This window comes from Coenobita brevimanus, unplaced genomic scaffold (genome assembly GCF_032717465.1).
Source record: "Coenobita brevimanus isolate Jiangsu-jjx unplaced genomic scaffold, ASM3271746v2 jjx.HiC_scaffold_1233, whole genome shotgun sequence".
In the NCBI taxonomy this organism is placed as follows: Eukaryota; Metazoa; Arthropoda; class Malacostraca; order Decapoda; family Coenobitidae; genus Coenobita; species Coenobita brevimanus.
Window position 1 is genome coordinate 162531 of NW_027642049.1, and position 17911 is coordinate 180441.

General features: G+C 47.5%; 1 pseudogene; it reads right to left on the reverse strand.

Annotated features, from left to right (window-relative positions):
• The window catches only part of LOC145389547 (small ribosomal subunit protein uS10m-like), a 35670-nt pseudogene extending 18834 nt beyond the window's left edge, over nt 1–16836 (reverse strand).
• Nucleotides 16837–17911: the final 1075 nt, after the last annotated feature.

The window sequence follows — 17911 nt, forward strand, 5'->3', positions numbered from 1 at the left end:
TAAGGTTATAAGGTTATCGCCCTTATCAGCTTAATGGCTTATGTGCACATGACACTACATACATATACAGTATACATTCATTCGTAACCAAAGGTAATGGATCGTTATGTACAATGACTACCTACATACATACTTACATACATACATACGTGGCCAAAGGTAATGGATCACTAAGTGTACATGACTACATACATATTTACATACATATGTACGTAACCAAAGGTCATATGCACATGACATAAGTAACCCAAAGTAATGGATTATGTGCACATGACACTGCATACGTACATACATACCTAACCAGGGGTAATGGATCGTTATACACTACTTAGATACATACAGACGTAACCAGTCAGTGGATCATTATGTGCGGTTCGTACATACATACATAAAGTTATTGGATCATATGCACATGACTACATATAAATACGTACATGCATATATAGAGACAACCGAAGTCAGTGGATCATTATGTGCACATGACACATATAGATAGATACACACGTAAGCAATGGATCATTATGTGCACATGACTACGTACATGCATACATAGGTATACACGTAACCATAGGTAATGGATCATGTGCACATGACATACATACATACATAGGCTAACCAGAGTTAACCCTAGGGAAGAAAATTATACCAAAAATACAAGACTACATTTTATCAGTACAAATTAAACCATATGGAAATGTAAATATAAGACATCCTTGATATATTTACCAATAAATAGTAAAGAAATGGTGCCATTAGTACTATTTTGGACTAAATTCTAAACAGGAACTATAACAGATTAGTGGAATGTGAGTCATTTGTATTGCATTATGAATTAGGGGCAACAAGGCCCCAATTAACCCTTGTTGAACAATCATGGAATGTCTTAGCATGGCTGTCCAGCGAACGCAGCCGTCTACCCTGAGTGAATGATAGTTGGCATTTATTGTACGTGCGTTTTCAGGTTTATGCTAATGATACATATATATGTTATGTACTGTAATGCATTTTGTATGTGAATTTATTGATACATGTGTATTGTGTCATTACAACATGTACACTCGCTCCTGAGAGTATCGGTGCAGAATATGGGTTAAATATTACGACACACTGAACAAAGGAAACTGGAAATTGCGATTCTGTCCTCTCACACGCAGGCATCTCTGACGATAGATAACTGCTATATCAGATACCTCTTATGTCCTTCATAATGAGTAGGCAATGGCCGTAAATGTTATAATATATACAGGTCTTAACGGGCTATCACTGCCACATGGTCGAATCATTCCCGATGACATCGGACCCACAGTGCACCGATACACTCTGCAGCGAGTACACATAATATATATATGTATATTTTTCTATTTTCTTATCGGTAAAACTACATACACATTCATAGATACATGATTACATACATGCATACATTCTTGCATACATACATATATACGTAACCACAACAAAGAGACACCATACCCTCAAACAACAAGCACTCTCATCAATCACTTTTCACAAGTCAGCCATCTAAACCACCATCCCAAAGACCGGCGTATCATCCGACGTAAGCGACAGTTCCCCACAAACTCAGACTACGCACCTTTCACTTATAACCAGACGAAGCACGTCATTAACAACCTCAAGCACTCATCTGCCGGTGGACCAGACAACATAAGCAACATTCACCTTAAACACCTATGACCACAAGGCATACAAGCACTCGCCAACATATCAAACAACAGCTACTCACACAACATAATACCCAACATCTTGAAGCATGGCAATATCATCACTAACCCTAAACCCAGCAAAGACTCCACGTTACCCTCGTCACATCGCCCCATCACACTCCTCTGCACCCCTTCTTAAGTCACTGAACGACTGATAGTACAACAAGTCACACCTTACATTCCCCTAGCCCAGTCACATCATGGCTTTAGGCCACTACACTCCACAAACACCCTTCTTACAGACCTTACACAGAGAGTTTTCGATGGCATGAATTCAGCTAGGCCACCACACAGAACAATCCTAATCACACTAGACATTAGCAGAGCTTTTGATGCCATCCCCCGCCACAACCTCACAAACAAAATACTCAAACATGCACAATAAGAAAACGATGGCTGGCAAACTACTTAGCAGGCAGATGTGCACACGTAACATTTGCCGGTCAGTCTTCTGACCCCTACACTCTTTAACCTATACATACACGACGTACCCGCACCCTACACACCACAGATACACATAGCTTGCTATGCAGATGATATAACACGTACGCACCAAAACGCAAACACAGCTGCACACATCATTCAACCTTACCTCAACACTGCACGAATGGTTCACCACAAACAGGCTCAAACTAGCCCCAGCCAAATCTACAGTGACTCTTCTCACAAACTGGACAGCAGAACATTCACATCCCACACCTCACCACAAACAACACTCCCCTACCACACACACACAAAATCCTTGGTGTAAAGCCGGGTACACACGCGAACAGAACATCGTAACTTAACCCCGTCGTGTAACAAAAACGCCTATGTGGACGGGACCTCGTAACGTCACTGGTAACAACCGAGCGAACATATATGTTATGCGTTGAGCTTCGCTACCGATCCACCAATTGTCGGTTTTTGCGCGTCGCATCAAACGATGTTACAGGGTGAGGTTACGCAATGTGTGGACGGGACGTGTGTCCGACACCTATCAACTGGGTACAGCCGCTACGCCGAGTCTGCTCAGTAATCAGTATGAGGCTGGTCCCTAAACAAAAATATATATAACAGGTTTTTAGAGTAATGTACCACTGTGACTGCCCCCATTTTCTTTCCTTTCTCCTCTTCACTGTATGATAATGTATATAAATATACGCGGCAGCTGCGACAGGTAAACTTGCCATTGTGAGAACAACCTCCAACACGGACTGACTCCCACTGTTAGAGGTGGGACGCATGACAGCTAATGACGCGACGAGGTTCGGTTACGAACTCATCATTTCCACACCTTGTTACCCCTATCTTCGTTGCCCAACACGGCCTTGTTACGATACGGTGTTCTGTTCGCGTGTGTGTACCCGGCTTAACATACAGTACATCAGTGTCATTTAAACAACACATCACAAACATTAAAGTAACACCAAGACTCAGTGCCTGGAGGTCACTTGCCCATACAACATTCGGACACAACAAAGAAACCATCACCACAGTATACAAACAATACATACGTACAGTGATGAATTATGCAAGCCCTGCCTGGGCTTCTAACCTCACCAAAACACACTACAACACTCTACAGACCATACAGAACAAGGCCCTAAAAATACTCACACGCTGCACAGCTACCACACCCACAGCCTGGCACTGCTGAGCCACTCACGGACATTGAGGGGACTGGCACCGCCTCTTGTGGTATCACACTAACATTAGGAGGTGCCTTTTGCGGCGTCACTATAACACGAGTCAGATATACCTGTATCTCCCACATTTTCAGTACATTGTATCACAGTCTCCGGTTCTTCACCATCCGTGTCAATATCGTGGCTATCTAGGGGTTCCATTATAATTTCCTAAGGGAAAATGGTACTATTGACCATATCCTCCAACTGCTGGTCAGTCAACGCCCGTGGTCTTGAGCGTGACATAATGACTTATCGTGACTGGTGTAAAAATAGAAAACAAAACACACGCAAATTAGCCACACACACTGTTAGATGTTACGACTAGTAATATCAAACCATATTTCAGCTCTAGACACTCACTGATGTTCAGTAGATTAGCGCACAAGCGTAGGTAATGACTGTCAAAATATTTGTGACAGACAAGGTCTCCTTCACTATCGGTAACCATGTTTCCAAATGGTACCACTGCTACTTGCCACGACGTAAATTTACGGAGGATGTGGGGATCACGTGTACTCCCTCGCATCTGATCCAGGACTGCTGGTCCTGCATGCCATTGTTGCTATGAATGCTTCAATTGTCGTGTTATTGGCGGAAGTTCAAAGCCCCGAATCACTGTGGTATCAATTGGATCCAGAGTACTTGTCATTCGATCGTTATGTGCATATGACAACACACATACATTCATAGATACATGATTACGTACATGCATACATTCTTGCATACATACATATATACGTAACCCAAGGTAAGGGATGATGTGCACATGACACATACATACAGACATAACCAAAGGTAAGGGATCATTGTGTACGCATGACATACATACATTACTAAAATTAATGGATCGTATGCACATGACACATACATACATGTGTAACCAATGTTGATGGATTGGTATGTGCACATGGCATACAATTATACATACGGTACATAAATAACCAGAGTTATTGGATCATGTGCACGTAACACTATATACATACATACAGACGTAGAGTTAATGGATCATTATGTGCACATGCCATGGATACATGTGTACTTCACACCAGAAATTCAAGGCCTCATCAAACAACGGGACACACTACGACACTCCCCAACACTCCATACACAAGACACCGTACAACAAATACAAATGCAAGACCTCAACACTCAAATAAACAATAAAATATCAGAACAGCAAGCACAAAACTGGAAAAATTACCTCCAAACACTTGACCGCAAAACATCAGCAAAGTCGACGAAACACTAAACAGCATCACACTTTCCAACAGCAACACCACACAATCACACGCTGTCATCACAACAAAGAGACACCATACCCTCAAAGAACAAGCACTGTCATCAATCACTTTTCACAAGTCAGCCATCTAAACCACCATTCCAAAGACCGGCGTATCATCCGACGTAAGCGACAGTTCCCCACAAACTCAGACTACGCACCTTTCACTTATAACCAGACGAAGCACGTCATTAACAACCTCAAGCACTCATCTGCCGGTGGACCAGACAACATAAGCAACATTCACCTTAAACACCTATGACCACAAGGCATACAAGCACTCACCAACATATCAAACAACAGCTACTCATACAACATAATACCCAACATCTTGAAGCATGGCAATATCATCACTAACCCTAAACCCAACAAAGACCCTACGTTACCCTCGTCACATCGCCCCATCACACTCCTCTGCACCCCTTCTTAAGTCACTGAACGACTGACACTACAACTAGTCACACCTCACATTCCCCTAGCCCAGTCACATCATGGCTTTAGGCCACTACACTCCACAAACACCCTTCTTACAGACCTTACACAGAGAGTTTTCGATGGCATGAATTCAGCTAGGCCACCACACAGAACAATCCTAATCACACTAGACATTAGCAAAGCTTTTGATGCCATCCCCGCCACAGCCTCACAAACAAAATACTCAAACATGCACAATAAGAAAACGATGGCTGGCAAACTACTTAGCAGGCAGATGTGCACACGTAACATTTGCCGGTCAGTCTTCTGACCCGTACACTCTTTAAGCTATACATACACGACGTACCCACACCCCACGCACCACAGATACACATAGCTTGCTATGCAGATGATATAACAATACGCACCAAAACGCAAACACAGCTGCACACATCATTCAACCTTACCTCAACACACTACACGAATGGTTCACCACAAACAGGCTCAAACTAGCCCCAGCCAAATCTACAGTGACGCTTCTCTCAAACTGGACAGCATAACATTCACATGCCACACCTCACCATAAACAACACTCCCCTACCACACACACACAAAAAAAAAATCCTTGGTGTAAAGCGGGTACACACACGCGAACAGAACATCGTAACGTAACCCCGTCGTGTAACAAAAACGCCTGTGTGAACGGGACCTCGTAACGTCACTGGTGACACCCGAGCGAACATATATGTTATGCGTTGAGCTTCGCTGCCGATCCACCAATTGTCGGTTTTTGCGCGTCGCATCAAACGATGTTACAGGGTGAGGTTACGCAATGTGTGGACGGGACGTGTGTCCGACACCTATCAACTGGGTACAGCCGCTACGCCGAGTCTGCTCAGTAATCAGTATGAGGCTGGTCCCTAAACAAAAATATATATAACACAGGTTTTTAGAGTAATGTACCACTGTGACTGCCCCCATTTTCTTTCCTTTCTCCTCTTCACTGTATGATAATGTATATAAATATACGCGGCAGCTGCGACAGGTAAACTTGCCATTGTGAGAACAACCTCCAACACGGACTGACTCCGACTGTTAGAGGTGGGACGCATGACAGCTAATGACGCGACGAGGTTCGGTTACGAACTCATCATTTCCACACCTTGTTACCCCTATCTTCGTTGCCCAACACGGCCTTGTTACGATACGGTGTTCTGTTCGCGTGTGTGTACCCGGCTTAACATACAGTACATCAGTGTCATTTAAACAACACATCACAAACATTAAAGTAACACCAAGACTCAGTGCCTGGAGGTCACTTGCCCATACAACATTCGGACACAACAAAGAAACCATCACCACAGTATACAAACAATACATACGTACAGTGATGAATTATGCAAGCCCTGCCTGGGCTTCTAACCTCACCAAAACACACTACAACACTCTACAGACCATACAGAACAAGGCCCTAAAAATACTCACACGCTGCACAGCTACCACACCCACAGCCTGGCACTGCTGAGCCACTCACGGACATTGAGGGGACTGGCACCGCCTCTTGTGGTATCACACTAACATTAGGAGGTGCCTTTTGTGGCGTCACTATAACACGAGTCAGATATACCTGTATCTCCCACATCTTCAGTACATTGTATCACAGTCTCCGGTTCTTCACCATCCGTGTCAATATCGTGGCTATCTAGGGGTTCCATTATAATTTCCTAAGGGAAAATGGTACTATTGACCATATCCTCCAACTGCTGGTCAGTCAACGCCCGTGGTCTTGAGCGTGACATAATGACTTATCGTGACTGGTGTAAAAATAGAAAACAAAACACACACAAATTAGCCACACACACTGTTAGATGTTACGACTAGTAATATCAAACCATATTTCAGCTCTAGACACTCACTGATGTTCAGTAGATTAGCACACAAGCGTAGGTAATGACTGTCAAAATATTTGTGACAGACAAGGTCTCCTTCACTATCGGTAACCATGTTTCCAAATGGTACCACTGCTACTTGCCACGACGTAAATTTACGGAGGATGTGGGGATCACGTGTACTCCCTCGCATCTGATCAACGACTGCTGGTCCTGCATGCCAGTGTCGCTATGAATGCTTCAATTAACGTGTTATTGGCGGAAGTTCAAAGCCCCGAATCACTGTGGTATCAATTGGATGCAGAGTTACTTGTCATTCGATCGTTATGTGCATATGACAACACACATACATTCATAGATACATGATTACATACATGCATACATTTTTGCATACATACATATATACGTAACCCAAGGTAAGGGATGATGTGCACATGACACATACATACAGACATAACCAAAGGTAAGGGATCATTGTGTACACATGACATACATTCATTACTAAAATTAATGGATCGTATGCACATGACACATACATACATGTGTAACCAATGTTGATGGATTGGTATGTGCACATAACACTATATACCTATACATACATATAGATGTAGAGTTAATGGATCATTATGTGCACATGCCATGGATACATGTGTACGCAAGAACTCAACACTCAAATAAACAATAAAATATCAGAACAGCAAGCACTAAACTGGAAAAATTACCTCCAAACACTTGACCGCAAAACATCAGCAAAGTCTACGAAACACTAAACAGCATCACACTTTCCAACAGCAACACCACACAATCACACGCTGTCATCACAACAAAGAGACACCATACCCTCAAACAACAAGCACTGTCATCAATCACTTTTCACAAGTCAGCCATCTAAACCACCGTCCCAAAGACCGACGTATCATCCGACGTAAGCGACAGTTCCCCACAAACTCAGACTACGCACCTTTCACTTATAACCAGACGAAGCACGTCACTAACAACCTCAAGCACTCATCTGCCGGTGGACCAGACAACATAAGCAACATTCACCTTAAACACCTATGACCACAAGGCATACAAGCACTCGCCAACATATCAAACAACAGCTACTCACAACATAATACCCAACATCTTGAACCATGGCAATATCATCACTAACCCTAAACCCAACAAAGACCCTACGTTACCCTCGTCACATCGCCCCATCACACTCCTCTGCACCCCTTCTTTAGTCACTGAACGACTGATAGTACAACAAGTCACACCTCACATTCCATTAGCCCAGTCACATCATGGCTTTAGGCCACTACACTCCACAAACACCCTTCTTACAGACCTGAAATTCAACCTTACCTCAGCACACTACACGAATGGTTCACCACAAACAGGCTCAAACTAGCCCCAGGCAAATCTACAGTGACTCTTCTCACAAACTGCACAGCAGAACTGTCACATCCCACACCTCACCATAAACAACACTCCCCTACCACACACACACACACACACAAAATCCTTGGTGTAAAGCGGGTACTCACACGCGAACAGAACATCGTAACTTAACCCCGTCGTGTAACAAAAACGCCTATGTGGACGGGACCTCGTAACGTCACTGGTAACACCCGAGCGAACATATATGTTATGCGTTGAGCTTCGCTGCCGATCCACCAATTGTCGGTTTTTGCGCGTCGCATCAAAGGATGTTACAGGGTGAGGTTACGCAATGTGGGGACGGGACGTGTGTCCGCCACCTATCAACTGGGTACAGCCGCTACACCGAGTCTGCTCAGTAATCAGTATGAGGCTGGTCCCTAAACATAAAAATATATAACACAGGTTTTTAGAGTAATGTACCACTGTGACTGCCCCCATTTTCTTTCCTTTCTCCCCTTCACTGTATGATACTGTATATAAATATACGCGGCAGCTGCGACAGGTAAACTTGCCATTGTGTGAACAACCTCCAACACGGACTGACTCCGACTGTTTGAGGTGGGACGCATGACAGTTCGCGACGCGACGAGGTTCGGTTACAGACTCATCATTTCCACTCCTTGTTACCCGTATATTCGTCGCCCAACACGGCATTGTTACGATACGGTGTTCTGTTCGCGTGTGTGTACCCGGCTTAACATACAGTACATCAATGTCATTTAAACAACACATCACAAACATTAAAATAACACTAAGACTCAATGCCTCGAGGTCACTTGCCCATACAACATTCGGACACAACAAAGAAACCATCACCACAGTATACAAACAATACATACGTACAGTGATGAATTATGCAAGCCCTGCCTGGGCTTCTAACCTCACCAAAACACACTACAACACTCTACAGACCATACAGAACAAGGCCCTAAAAATACTCACACGCTGCACGGCTACCACACCCACAGCCTGGCACTGCTGAGCCACTCACGGACATTGAGGGGACTGGCACTGCCTCTTGTGGTATCACACTAACATTAGGAGGTGCCTTTTGTGGCGTCACTATAACACGAGTCAGACGTACTTGTATCTCCCACATCTTCAGTACATTGTATCACAGTCTCCGGTTCTTCACCATCCGTGTCAATATCGTGGCTATCTAGGGGTTCCATTATAATTTCCTAAGGGAAAATGGTACTATTGACCATATCCTCCAACTGCTGGTCAGTCAACGCCCGTGGTCTTGAGCGTGACATAATGACTTATCATGACTGGTGTAAAAATAGAAAACAAAACACACACAAATTAGCCACACACACTGTTAGATGTTACGACTAGTAATATCAAACCATATTTCAGCTCTAGACACTCACTGATGTTCACTAGATTAGCGCACAAGCGTAGGTAATGACTGTCAAAATATTTGTGACAGACAAGGTCTCCTTCACTATCGGTAACCATGTTTCCAAATGGTACCACTGCTACTTGCCACGACGTAAATTTACGGAGGATGTGGGGATCACGTGTACTCCCTCGCATCTGATCCACGACTGCTGGTCCTGCATGCCAGTGTTGCTATGATTGCTTCAATTAACGTGTAATTGGCGGAAGTTCAAAGCCCCGAATCACTGTGGTATCAATTGGATGCAGAGTTACTTGTCATTCGATCGTTATGTGCATATGACAACACACATACATTCATAGATACATGATTACATACATGCATACATTCTTGCATACATACATATATACGTAACCAAAGGTAAGGGTCATGTGCACATGACACATACATACAGACATAACCAAAGGTAAGGGATCATTGTGTACACATGACATACATACATTACTAAAATTAATGGATCGTATGCACATGACACATACATGTGTAACCAATGTTGATGGATTGGTATGTGCACATAACACTATATACTTATACATACATATAGATGTAGAGTTAATGGATCATTATGTGCACATGCCATGGATACATGTGTACGCAAGAACTCAACACTCAAATAAACAATAAAATATCAGAACAGCAAGCACTAAACTAAAAATTACCTCCAAACACTTGACCGCAAAACATCAGCAAAGTCTACGAAACACTAAACAGCATCACACTTTCCAACAGCAACACCACACAATCACACGCTGTCATCACAACAAAGAGACACCATACCCTCAAACAACAAGCACTGTCATCAATCACTTTTCACAAGGCAGCCATCTAAACCACCATCCCAAAGACCGGCGTATCATCCGACGTAAGCGACAGTTCCCCACAAACTCAAACTACGCACCTTTCACTTATAACCAGACGAAGCACGTCATTAACAACCTCAAGCACTCATCTGCCGGTGGACCAGACAACATAAGCAACATTCTCCTTAAACACCTATGACCACAAGGCATACAAGCACTCGCCAACATATCAAACAACAGCTACTCATACAACATAATACCCAACATCTTGAAGCATGGCAATATCATCACTAACCCTAAACCCAACAAAGACCCCACGTTACCCTCGTCACATCGCCCCATCACACTCCTCTGCACCCCTTCTTAAGTCACTGAACGACTGACACTACAACAAGTCACACCTCACATTCCCCTAGCCCAGTCACATCATGGCTTTAGGCCACTACACTCCACAAACACCCTTCTTACAGACCTTACACAGAGAGTTTTCGATGGCATGAATTCAGCTAGGCCACCACACAGAACAAGCCTAATCTCACTAGACATTAGCAAAGCTTTTGATGCCATCCCCCGCCACAACCTCACAAACAAAATACTCAAACATGCACAGTAAGAAAACGATGGCTGGCAAACTACTTAGCAGGCAGATGTGCACACGTAACATTTGCCGGTCAGTCTTCTGACCCGTACACTCTTTAACCTATACATGCACGGCGTACCCACACCCCACACACCACAGATACAAATAGCATGCTATGCAGATGATATAACAATACGCACCAAAACGCAAACACAGCTGCACACATCTTTCAACCTTACCTCAACACTACACGAATGGTTCACCACAAACAGGCTCAAACTAGCCCCAGCCAAATCTACAGTGACGCTTCTCACAAACTGGACAACAGAACAGTCACATGCCACACCTCACCATAAACAACACTCCCCTACCACACACACACACACAAAATCCTTGGTGTAAAGCGGGTACACACACGCGAACAGAACATCGTAACGTAACCCCGTCGTGTAACAAAAACGCCTATGTGGACGGGACCTCGTAACGTCACTGGTAACACCCGAGCGAACATATGTTATGCGTTGAGCTTCGTTGCCGATACACCAATTGTCGGTTTTTGCGCGTCGCATCAAAGGATGTTGCAGGGTGAGGTTATGCAATGTGTGGACAGGACGTGTGTCCGACACCTATCAACTGGGTACAGCCGCTACGCCGAGTCTGCTCAGTAATCAGTATGAGGCTGGTCCCTAAACAAAAATATATGACACAGGTTTTTAGAGTAATGTACCACTGTGACTGCCCCCATTTTCTTTCCTTTCTCCTCTTCACTGTATGATAATGTATATAAATATACGCGGCAGCTGCGACAGGTAAACTTGCCATTGTGTGAACAACCTCCAAACACGGACTGACTCCGACTGTTAGAGGTGGGACGCATGACAGTTCGCGACTCGACGAGGTTCGGTTACGGACTCATCATTTCCACACCTTGTTCCCCGAATCTTCGTCGCTCAACACGGCCTTGTTACGATACGGTGTTCTGTTCGCGTGTGTGTACCCGGCTTAACATACAATACATCAATGTCATTTAAACAACACATCACAAACATTAAAGGACTTTGGTTTCTTGATGCCTCGAGGTCACTTGCCCATACAACATTCGGACACAACAAAGAAACCACCACCACAGTATACAAACAATACATACGTACAGTGATGAATTATGCAAGCCCTGCCTGGGCTTCTAACCTCACCAAAACACACTACAACACTCTACAGACCATACAGAACAAGGCCCTAAAAATAATCACATGCTGCACAGCTACCACACCCACAGACCACCTACATCAAGAAACCAAAGTCCTCAAAGTCAAGGATCACCTGGACAGAGGCACCCAGTTTCTTGCTGCAGTCTCCACAAACCTACAACATCCACTACAGTACATGGCAGCACATCCAACCACACCAAGGAACATCAAAACTACACCCAGCACACGATACCATACACAAATACTGTCATCTCTCCCCTCTCGCCCACCGCAAACCAGCTTCCAGAAGCATATCCACACTCATATCACTCGCCGCTCCATTCAGTCTCTTAAAGACAATACACAGCTGCATGCACGGGCTCCTGACATCCACCCTTCTGAATCCTATCTTCCTCGTGAGGACATGGTCCACCTGGCCAGGCTGAGATGTGGGCACCATCCAGCCCTCTTAAACTACCATAAGGGGCTGGATGACTCCGTCGCTGATGCCTGTCCAGGATGCAACACAGCACCCCATACTATTAAGCACATTATGGAAGACTGCATTGCATACAATCACCTACGCCAACAACACAACATACACTCTTGGAGAGCTCTGTGGGAAAGCCCGGTCTCGGCCATGGCCTTCCTAAGGGACTCGGGGGGCTGTTCGGCCAGACTGCCTCGGGAACAACAACTACTACAATTGTGTACTTAATGGATGATGTGCACATGACATACATACGTAACAAGTTAATTGATCATTATGTGCACATGACGTACATACACATGCATATGCACATGGATCATTATGTGTACATGAATATGTGCACGACACACACACATCCACTCACACAAACACCGATATTACGCAAGTATTGTATGGAAGGGGGTATGAAAAACCGTATACTTTTTTGTATGAAGGCTTTCACCTATTTGTTCCTATTGAACGCCGTTGTTTTTAGCATATTTATTGCTTGGATTCGATAGGTAATGCCTTAATCTGTTGGGTATTTCATTTTGAGACGAATATATTATATATTTACGTCACAAATTCATGTTTTTGTTCCAATATTTTTCCCATTTGTGCCTATTGAACCCAATTGGTGTTGGCATATTTATTAATTGGGTTCGATAGGTAATGCATAGATCTACTACCTGTTTCATTTTGAGACGAATCTGTAAGATATTTACGTCAAAAAATCATTTTTAACCAAAATTGCCTATTACCTATTTCCCCTTGAGAGGTAGGTTGATGAAACCTTGCTCAGTCGATCGGGAAGGAAAAAGTAGGTCCAGGTTATAAAAAGGGGCGACCTATTCGCTCCATTTTGCTCTAAAATGCACCGTTTTCGAGATATGGCCGATTTTCTGTTTTTTGCCTCAAAATCGGCCTCCAAACCGCTGATTTTCACCACGATTTTGTGCAAGGTGACCGTCATCCTCCTCTCTTTTTCCCTCACCTCGTCCTCCGTATCATTCCTTCTCCCCAAGTCCCCATCCTACGTCTCCTGCTCCTCTTTTTCTTCCCCCCCACCTCCTTCCTTTCCTCCTCCAACCCCTTCTCATCCCCCCTTCCCTCCCCCTCCTTTCCTTTCATTTCCCCTTCCCTCCTCCTCCTCCTCCTCCTCCCCTCTCCCTCCCCTCCTCCTACCCCCTCCCCCTTCTCCCCTCTCCCACCTCCGTTCCTCTCCCCTTCCCCTCCGCTCTTCTCTCCCTCTTCCATTCCCCCCTTCCCCTCCCTCCTCCTCCTCTTCTCATCCCCCCTTTCCTCCCCCTCCGCTCCTCATTCCCCCTCCCCCTCCCCTCCTTTCCCCTCTTCCTTCCCCTCCGCACTTCTCTCCCCCCTCCATTCCACCTCCCCTCCTCCTTCCCCTTCTCATCCCCCCCTTTCCTCCCCCTCCGCTCCTCATTCCCCCTCCCCCTCTTCCTTCCCCTCCGCATTTCTCTCCCCCCTCCATTCCCCCCTCCCCTCCTTCCCCTTCTCATCCCCCCTTCCCTCCCCCTCCCCTCCTTCCCCTTTTCATCCCCCCTCCCCTCCTTCCCCTTCTCATCCCCCCTTCCTTCCCCCTCCTCATCCCCCCTTCCCTCCCCCTCCCCTCCTTCCCCTTCTCATCCCCCCTTCCCTCCCCCTCCTCTCCTTCCCCTTCTCATCCCCCTTCCCTCCCCCTCCTCTCCTTCCCCTTCTCATCCCACATTCCCTCCCCCTCCCCTCCTTCCCCTTCTCATCCCCCTTCCCTCCCCCTCCCTCCTTCCCCTTCTCATCCCCCTTCCCTCCCCTCCTCTCCTTCCCCTTCTCATCCCCCCTCCCCCTCCCTCTCCCTCCCCTTCTTATTCCCCCTTCCCTCCCCCTCCTCTCCTTCCCCTTCTCATCCCCCCTTCCCTCCCCCTCCTCTCCTTCCCCTTCTCATCCCCCTTCCCTCCCCCTCCCTCCTCCCTCCCCTTCCCCCTTCTCATCCCCCTTCCCTCCCCCTCCTCTCCTTCCCCTTCTCATCCCCCTTCCCTCCCCCTCCTCTCCTTCCCCTTCTCATCCCCCTTCCCTCCCCCTCCTCCTTCCCCTTCTCATCCCCCTTCCCTCCCCCTCCTCTCCTTCCCTCCTTCTCATCCCCCCTTCCCTCCCCTCCCTCCTCCTTCCCCTCCCCCTTCCCCCTCCTCCATTCCCCCTCCCCTCCTTCCCTCCTCCTCCTCCCTTCTTATCCCCCCCTTCCTCCCTCCCTCCTCCCCTCCTTTCCCCCCTCCGCACTTCTCCTCCCCCCGCCCTCCCTCCCCTTCTCATCCCCCTTCCCTCCCCCTCCCCTCCTTCCCCTTCTCATCCCCCCTTCCCACCCCCTCCCCTCCTTAGCCTTCTCATACCCCCTTCCCTCCCCCTCCTTCCTCCTCTTCTCCTCCTCCCCATCTTATACCCCCTTTCCCTCCCCCTCCCCTCTTTCCCCTTCTCTCCCCCTCCCCTCCTTCCCCTTCTCATCCCCCTTCCCTCCCCCTCCCCTCCTTCCCCTTCTCATCTCCCCTCCCCTCCTTCCCCTTCTCATCCCCCCTTCCCTCCTTCCCCTTCTCATCCCCCCTTCCCTCCCCCTCCCCTCCTTCCCCTTCTCATCCCCCCTTCCCTCCCCCTCCCCTCCTTCCCCTTCTCATCCCCCCTTCCCTCCCCCTCCTCTCCTTCCCCTTCTCATCCCCCCTTCCCTTCCCCTCCTCTCCTTCCCCTTCTCATCCCCCCTTCCCTCCCCCTCCCCTCCTTCCCCTTCTCATCCCCCCTTCCCTCCCCCTCCTCTCCTTCCCCTTCTCATCTCCCCTTCCCTCCCCCTCCCCTCCTTCCCCTTCTCATCCCCCTTCCCTCCCCCTCCCCTCCTTCCCCTTCTCATCCCCCCTTCCCTCCCCCTCCTCTCCTTCCCCTTCCCATCCCCCCTTCCCTCCCCCTCCCCTCCTTCCCCTTCTCATCCCCCCTTCCCTCCCCCTCCTCTCCTTCCCCTTCTCATCCCCCCTTCCCTCCCCCTCCCCTCTCCTCTCCCTCCCCTCCTTCCCTCTCCCACCTCCGCTCCTCTCCCCTTCCCCTCCGTTCTTCTCTCCCTCCTCCATTCCCCCCTCCCCCTCCTTCCTCCCCTTGTCATCCCCCTCCTCCTCCGCTCCTCATTCCCCCTCCCCTCCGCACTTCTCTCCCCCTTCCCCTTCTTCCCCCTCCTCTCCTCATTCCCCCTCTTCCTTCTCCGCACTTCTCTCCCCCCTCCCCTCTTTTCTCCTCTTCCTTCCCCTCCGCACTTCTCTCCCCCCTCCCTTCTTCCTTCCCCTTCTCATCCCCCCTTCCCTCCCTTTCTCATGAAGTAACATGTTGGCTATACACCAGTACTTAGGACACAGAAAAACCATTTTGTATGCATCAATTTATTTTGTACTTTTGTCAGTTACAATTTAACAATATACTCTTCATCTTAACCTGGCCGAAAAGGTAAGTAGCACTGAATATGGCTGCTTATAAAAATTCTCATAAACACCGAACTCAATATATATTACCAGTTCAGACGGGGGGGGGGGGATAGAGACAGGCAGAGGAAGTGGGTGAGAGGGGGGGGGACAAAGAAAGGGAGCCAGATGGAGTGGGAAAGAGGAGAGAGGCAGTGGAAGGAAAATGGTATCAGCCAACAGGTCCCCTGGACCATCCTTTATCTCATCTCAGCCAACAACTGGGGGGCGCGGTAGCACAGTGGTAGCGCGTTGGACTTGTAATCTGGGGATTGCAAGTTCGAGCTTCGCCCGGGCTGCCGCGCCGGGAGGGGTAGCTCCCGCCTGTAACCCTAGCGGGGCTATATAGTCCAATACAGGGCTTAGCTCGGGGGAACTCCATTTTCTCCCATTTCATCTCGGCCAACATCTCCTGAATCCTCGATCTCATCTCAGCCAACAGGTCACCTAGGCCGTTTTCGATCTGATTTCAGCCAGCATATTACCTGGGCTGACAGTCTGATCTCGTCCATTACGCATCCTGAGCCGTTTTTGATCATCCATTGGTTCCCTGGGCTGTCTTTGATCTGATCTAAGCCAACAAGTTACCTGGGCAGTCTAGTCTGATCTTGTCCAATAGGTGTCCTGGGCTGTCTTCAATCTGATCTTGGGCAACATGTCAACTGGGCCACCGCTCCTTGATCAGATCTCGGGCACCAGTTGATAATCAACAAGGTCTCCTCCGAGCTAAAGCATCTCAATAATTGAGGGAACTGGCGTAAGTGCTTCAGCATTCCGCCGAGCGGCACCCTGAGACACAAAGGTCGGATACAGAGTGGTCATCTGGACAACGCCGAGAGGCCCATTGATGTCCTATTCCCTTGTCCCTCTTCCCAGACCCCTTATTCAGTACCTCATGTGTATGTGTGTGCCCTCTGGTGCTCGGCAGTGGAAGGAGACGGGCAGGGGAGGAAGAGGGAGAGACATAGGAAGAGGGTGAGAAAGAGAAAGGGAGGAAGAGGTGGGGGGGAGGAAGTGGAGAGAGAGAGAGAGAGGGAGATGGAAAACAGAAAGAGAGGCAGGAAGAGTGGAGAGAGAGAGAGAGAGAGGAAGGGGTGAGATGGAGAAGGGGAGAAAAGGAGGCAGATGAGGCGAGAGAGAGAGGGGGGGGGACAGGAGGGGGAGAAGGGAGGGGCAGTGAGGGAGAAGGATGGGCAGTGAGAGCAGGGGACAGTGAGTGAGAGAGGTGGGACTGAGTGAGATGGGAGGGTAGTATGAAAGATAGGCAAGAGGGGGGGAGGCAGTGATAGAGGCAGTAAAAGACTGGGGGGAGCAGCGAGGAGGTGATAAGAGAAAGAAGTGGGGGTTCAGTAAGTAGAGGAGGGGGCAGCAAAAGAGAGAGAGAGAGGGGGGGGGACAGTAAGCGAAAGGAGTTTAGTGAGAGGCAGTATGAGAAAGAGAGGACAGTAAGAGACAAGGGAGTTTAGTGAGCGGAAGTATGAGAGACAATAGTAAAACAGTGAAGGGAGTTTAGTGAGAGGCAGTACGAGAAAGAGGGGATAGTGAGGGAGTGAAAGGATAGTGAGAGGCAGTACGAGAAAGAGAGGA